Source organism: Lepisma saccharinum, chromosome 22 (genome assembly GCF_977018435.1).
Source record: "Lepisma saccharinum chromosome 22, izLepSacc3.1, whole genome shotgun sequence".
NCBI lineage: Eukaryota > Metazoa > Arthropoda > Insecta > Zygentoma > Lepismatidae > Lepisma > Lepisma saccharinum.
Window position 1 is genome coordinate 15,904,825 of NC_139250.1, and position 7,174 is coordinate 15,911,998.

General features: G+C 41.8%; 1 protein-coding gene across 1 annotated transcript in view; it reads right to left on the bottom strand.

The window, feature by feature from the left end:
- Window positions 1-6,879, bottom strand: part of LOC146004744 (uncharacterized) — a 632,500-nt gene extending 625,621 nt beyond the window's left edge. Inside the window, exon 1 of the mRNA XM_083143714.1 lies at window positions 6,552-6,879. The gene's annotated coding sequence lies outside the window, so the exon portion shown is untranslated. The remainder of the gene's footprint in view (window positions 1-6,551) is intronic.
- Window positions 6,880-7,174: the final 295 nt, after the last annotated feature.

Consider the following 7,174-nt stretch of genomic DNA (forward strand, 5'->3'; position numbering starts at 1 on the left):
ATAATTTTTAGGTGGACCTTCCGGACGTACATGTAGTGCAGTATTGATACACATAAGTAAGAAAAACATTCAAATCGAAATCTGAATATACAGGGTGATTATAAAGTTGTGTTTTATTTCTGTTAAAAAGAGAGATTAGAATCAAACCAATAATGAGAATGGAAAACCTGACACTTAGTAACACATAATCTATCAAAACTTCTAGATAATGTAAACCCAACCTCAGAGTAACACATAATATTTCACAGGTTGCACTGAGCCTTATTCTATTCTAGCAATAGAAAAGGTGTTTCGTGCAGCGGTGCGTCGCTGGGAGATTTGTGTGGACGTGCAGGGTGGTCATTTGGAATAAGGCTTACAAGGGAGGTTATTTAACGACATTACCACTACGTTATCGGGAAGACCATATCTACCTTAATGTAAGATAATACAGAGTGATTATAAAGTTTCGATCCATTTCTGTGAAAAACAGATATTATAATCAAAGCAATAATGAGAATGGAAAACATACCTAACGCTTAGTAACAGGCAATCTATCAACACTTCTGCACATAATGTAAACCCAACCTCAGAGTAACACATAATCCATCACAAGTTGCACTAACAAGGGAGGTTATCTAAGTGTCCCCCTCCGATTTCCATGAAACTTGGCAGGTGTATAGAGGGGCCCAATGGAAGAAAAACATTTTTTTGTTTCAGCTAAAAAACTGTTTTAGGGTGCAAAACCCCCTCAAATATCAAGATGAGGACAAACTGAAGTAAGGATCTGACCCCTGTGCCCCCTCCGATTTCCATGAAATTTGGCAGGTGTATAGAGGGGCCCTATGCCCCCTGTTTCTTCCTATGCCTTGTTTTGGGGTCAGATCCCCACTTCAATTTCTCCTCATCTTAACATTTGAGGGGGGTGCCCCCTAAAACAGTTTTTTTAGCCGAAACAAAAAGACACGTATTTCTTCATTTGGGCCACTCTATACACCCGCCAAGTTTCATGGAAATCGGAGGAGGACACTTAGATAACCTCCCTTGTTAGTACAACTTGTGATGGATTATGTGTTACTCTGAGGTTGGGTTTACATTATGTGCAGAAGTGTTGATAGATTGCCTGTTACTAAGCGTTAGGTATGTTTTCCATTCTCATTATTGCATTGATTATAATATCTGTTTTTCACAGAAATGAATCGAAACTTTATAATCACCCTGTATTATCTTACATTAAGGTAGATAAGGTCTTCCCGATAACGTAGTGGTAATGTCGTTGCATTGTAATCAAGTGGTCCCGGGTTCGATAACCGATGGAGGCACAGTGGTTAGGATCCCACTTTAAATTGTAAGTCCAATCCTGATTAGCCTATCTGTGCATAAAACGGACTTAAAACAACAATTAAGATAAAAGGTGTTGCTGCTGCTGTTGTGAGCACACACACAGGTAGAGTCTGCATACAATTCCTGTGACTTATACCGTCTGTGGCTATTTCGGTGTCCGCAGCCCTCGACAAGCGCGCGTGAAGTGCTTTGCCTGAAATAGACCAGGCATCACATTCAAGCCTGCCAACAAACCCGCAAGCTGTCCACTCAACTCTCATGAAATATCTGTTCCTCAACTCCGAGCCATTCATCAGGTCCCTGCGAAGAAACTACGCCATTTCATAGCTCATTCTTTTCTCCTCTACGTTCAAGATAATATCGGCGTTACTTTTTTCTTTAAAGTCAAGGGAATATATAGCCACGGATGATCCCTTTGGAACGAAAAAGTATTTAGAAAGAAAGCTGTTTTATGTTTCCCATGTGAGATGCTACAAGCCAAGATCCATGGAGTTTAACTAAAATGTGGTACATGGTGGTGAAGAAGCTGGGAACAATGTCACCTTTTCTGCCATTGTTACACTCGCTGTGATCCGATTTAGAGACTTTTTGCATTCACTTTTCATTAAAAATCTCCCCCTTTGTAATGATTTCCCTCCCGTGTCTTTATATTTGATTTTTCGGCTGCAGAAAGGGTGGGATTTTTATTAATGAAAAGTGAATGCAAAAAATGGCTCTAAACTAAACAATGGCTGAAAAGGTATTATATATGATAACGAGACGAGAAAATTATCGATATCTCGTATCGAAATTCATGACCGAGACCAGCGAACCTTTGGTTTTTTAATTGATCTGATCTATTTTACTTCAAACTGCTGTCACTTTTGACTAATCGCGAAATTGCGGTTGGTAATGATATGATGAAGGGATACTCACAAGGAACGCCCAAGCCGAGATTCGAACCCGGGACCGCTGACTTTGTAGTGCTAACCACTCCGCCACGGAGGTCGGCTGAGAGGTAGGGGCGGGGAACACTTACAGCACGTCATTTTCCCAATGATAACCTCTCATTTACACTTGGTTATGTAAAGGTTTGGTTATCCAGTCAAACAAAGCTATTTTTAAAAAAACCGCACTGGAACACCCTGTATATTATTCTGAGAGTGCGCTAACCAGATCGTCGCGAAGTTTTGTACACTTCCAAGCACTATCCCACGGGAGGCGAAAATGACCAAAAAAGCCAAAGTTTGCTTTGTTCTCTCGACGTTTATTTTCCAAAAGAAGAAAGATCAAGAATAGCATCGGAGGGAGCAAGACCACGCTAAAAAGCAAACCAAAACGAAATAGGAAGACGCGAAAACTTCAAAATCAACACTCGCACTCTCGTCTTGGTGAAACGGGAAAAACCTCAAATATAGATTCAGCGCCCTGATTTTGGATTGACTGCTTACGATCACAGAGGCGGGCGGGTAAATACACAGCGGCCAGAGAATAAAGCGAGGATTCATTCGTCGCTCCAAGGGAGCCATGTGTGCCTATGTGGGTCGTCGGGCGAAAATTATTCGTCAATGGGCTGCGATAAGCTCAAAGCATAGCGTGAGTTCCTGATTTCATTTTTCTCCTCTCCCCTTCCTCTCTGGAATGCTCGATGACACAGATACCGCCCAAAGGCATGCTGTTGGCAAAACAGAGCCGACGGAACTGATGGCGGTTGCTAGGCTGTCCGCAGGATTTCTTCCAGTCCTCCTCACCGCCATCCAAAAAAACATTGTGTGAACATGAAATTTCAGTATTCTTGTCGCAAGAACTATTTTAACATAGCAGTGGTGAAGAAACTCTGTGAGGATTCAGCGCACATAGAAAGAAAACCAGCAAGACACTGGCGTACGCAGGGGGGGGGGGGGGGCTGATGTGGCTACAGCCCCTCCCAAAAAATTGAGGAAAATCTAAGTTTTCAAATAAAAATCAGCTGAGAACTAGTGTTGTGCGATATTTCGTCCAGGCGATATCTCGTCACGATATTTTGGAGATATATATCGTGTCGGCATAAATATCGTCATGATATTTTGGCGATATATCGTCACGATATCTTAGCGATATATATATCGTGTCAGCGATATATCGCCGATATCACGGTACGTTAAAAATATCGTACCGTATCGTCTGTGACGATATTTTCTTGACGATATATCGCAATATCACATTTCCAATATCGTCCATCCCTACTAAGAACTCGATTTGATTGATTGATTTGCTTTATTTAACTTCGCTTCTTGCGCCACTTTTGGCTAATTTGCGAAGGTGGGGATGAGTGATGATATGATTAAATTGATGGACACTCACCAACATCCACGTCCAGACCGGGATTCGAACCCGGGACGCCTGGCGTCGTTGCGCGGTGTGAAAACCACTCCGCCACGGGGGGTGGCATTAATTAGTTCTAAAAAAAAGAAAAAGTGTAAATTTAACCCCCCTTAAACTTACCCCTGATTACTATTTCAGTTTTCGAGTACAACTTTAATGAGTGAAAAACTCCAAATATATGGAATATTTTATTGTGTACCCCTCTCCCTAGAACAAACATATGTATTTACTGTCCACCTTTACAATTGCAGCCATTCCCGAAAAAAGTCCTGCGGATGGTAGAGTGAGATTATTTCCATAACATCTTTGGCTGTTATGCATGTGAAGTTTCGGAACGAGTCACAACTCTCGAAGCAGCCAATCAACGAAGCGAGCCGCTGACGTCATCTCAACCCAGAACCTATCGCTAAGCCCCCTGCTCAGGCTCTACACGCCCACTAGGCTCGCTAGACAGGCTCGCGTAGTCCGCTGGAGATGTTCCGAAAGTAATTCGACTCTATTGCCTTACGATTAAGATAAGAGAACACAGCATACGATGACTAAAACGCACATACGCTATGCACACACGGCATTATCTATACTCTTTAATCTAACAGTTCGCTTTAAACCACGTGCTCGTCTTATTTTATGGTTTTTTTTTCCTGAGTTTCTAGGAAAGCAGATATTAATCCGTATAAGATCCAAATGTACTCTAAAATATGTCCATAAAATATTCAAAGTATGTACAAAAAACATCCCAATTACATCCAAAAAACGTTTAAAACTGATCCAAAAAATGTTCTTTTCACATCTAAATAATGTCCAGATAAGATCCAAATGTAGTCCAAAATATATCCATACAATATCCAAAGTACAGTACAAAAAATGTCTAAATCAAAGAAAAATGTCCAGATTACGTCCCACTTGATGTCCAAAACATGTCCAAAAGTGATCCGACAATGTCCAAAACATATCCATTTCTGGATATCCCCTGGATATCACGTATGCGGACAAATGGATATCCAGGGGATATCCAATGGATGTCTATTGGATATTCCTGGATATCTATTGGATATCCAGAACTTCCCACACAAATATCCGATACAAATTTGTGTGCTGTGTGGGAATACGCATGCATGTTTGGACTGCAGAGGGAGCAGTGGTACTGTAGCGTTGTGAGAGGGACAGAAAGAATGGAGGAAGCTAGGCAGGAGGCTTCGCCGGTCGCGTTCGCGTCTGTACAGCCGGAAAGGCAAGCGAGCACAGGCATAAGCCATATGTTGCTTGTTTTTCCTTCTTGAAAAAAAAGTAACATCCCCTTGCACCGGTGCCATAAAAGCACATAGGGTATGTGGGTTGTGGATGTACGGATTCACACATTGTCAATGTTGACCAAAGTGGAGGTCAAGTCACCATCAACACTCCTCGGCCGCCGTTACTCCTTCCCATTTTTATTAGAGGCGGAGTGAACCCCAGAGCGGATATGGCACGAAAAATTCCCACCGGAGTTCATCTGCCCCGGGAATCAAACCCGGATCTCCCGCGCCGAAGTCATACGCCCTACCGACTTGATCATCGCGGCTCCGAGTTCTTTATGAAGCGGTTCAATTTTAACCAAAATTTATAAAACTAGGTTCAGCAAGGACATCTGAACACAGACAAAAGCTAATTTTTAATAGTTGGGGGCCACTGCTTCTAATTAACGTGCCGCAAAATTCTAAATTTACTCCCTTTGACGGTACCAGTTACCAGTAAGCTTTCCGTAATATTTCCGCATGGGTTAAGAACATAACAAGGAAGGAAATAATGGAAGTGGTGGAAGAGAAAAGAGGCAACAATAGCGAAACGGTGCAACTAGTGAGAAGGTATTTGTGGGAAGTGAGGGAAAGGCGATGAAAGGCAATAACAGACGGCTAGCTATAAGATGAATAATCTGTATAAATTAATATGGCCGCATATGAAATCTGTGTAAACAGTATGTGTAGTATTTATGTATTTTTTCATCTAATTCTTAGAACGCAAAATATTTGCAAATACAGTAAAACCTCGTTTATCCGGACCCCGATAAGCCGGACTTAGCTTAATCCGGTAAAAAAAAAACAAATAAAAACAGAATGCAAGGTTTTAAATGTGACTAGAAGTCAACAAAAGAACTTCCCAAAAAAAATTGGCAGTCAACCACTGATGAAATTCTGTTTCCCGCAGACTTTGTACTGTATAGTGTATTTAGGTTTATGCCCTTTAAATACACCATAATAAACGTATTTTGTTGCTATAAACGGTTTTAATGCACTTTCTACTGTTCTTTTACGTTTTTTCAGTTTATCCGGTCAACTTATCCCTCTCATTAGTCCGGATTAACGAGGTTTTACTGTATTGTAATTATGATAACACAAACACAATATGTAGTGTACGGAACACACAGGAAAAATACAAATATATGCAAATACAAAAAACTTTAAAAGATTGTGCGGACACAAATCGACCATCACCATTGGCAAGCACTTTAGTTTGACATTATCTGCACTTATAGAGAGTAAATTAGGCAATGTGTTTCGATTCTAAAAACTTAGCATCACGCAAAACATATGAATCTGGTGATGGGGAATTACAGTACACACATCTTTGAAGTTCCTAAGAGTGGACAAAAGTGTATGATGTTCATTGTCTAATGTCCAAAACATGTCGAAAAGTGATCCGATAATGTCCAAAACATATCCATTTCTGGATATCCCCTGGATATCACGTATGCGGACAAATGGATATCCAATGGATGTCTATTGGATATCCAGAGCTTCCCACACAAATATCCGATACAAATGTGTATGCTGTGTGGGCTGCGTTATAAATAAAGAAAACACAAGGAAATGGAGAACAAGAGGGGAGTTTCAAGTGCATGTACTCACATGTTATTTTTATCCGTCGACACTAGGATGTGTGAGGGTCTGTCCCGAGCCTCTCGACACCAGCCAGCCTACCACCACAGAAAAGCAATACACACGGTTGAAGAAGAAAGGGAAGAAAAAAAACACCAGCACAAACCGAAACACAACCTTTCTTGACGAACACCAAACGCGGGTTGTCACTGCGAAGCCGACCTGTGGCGCTGTTCGGAATGCGCGAGTTTAAAAATGTCGCCGAACACCAGACCCGAAGAACAAGAACGCATATTTTCCACCGTTCACGATTCTACACCACTCTCTGCACCAGCACCAAAACGGAAGCTTCGGGAACAATACACGCGCGACCGATGCTATACGCGGTAGAGAAACACACGAGAAGATCGGATGCTGCTTCCCCTGGACCCACCCGAGACGCTCAGAAGCGAGACACGCACTGGTGACCGACTATTTTCGGTGCGGGCTCCTGAATCTTTTGCTTCTATCCGGGCCAATGAGGGATGAGACACAACATGCGAGAGACAGAGAGACGGTCAACTTGATAACACCCAACTGTATCTTACAAAACCTCAGTTCTTTTTTATTTATCAAATGGACAAAGAAAGGCGTTGTTATTCGAACGAAAGGTC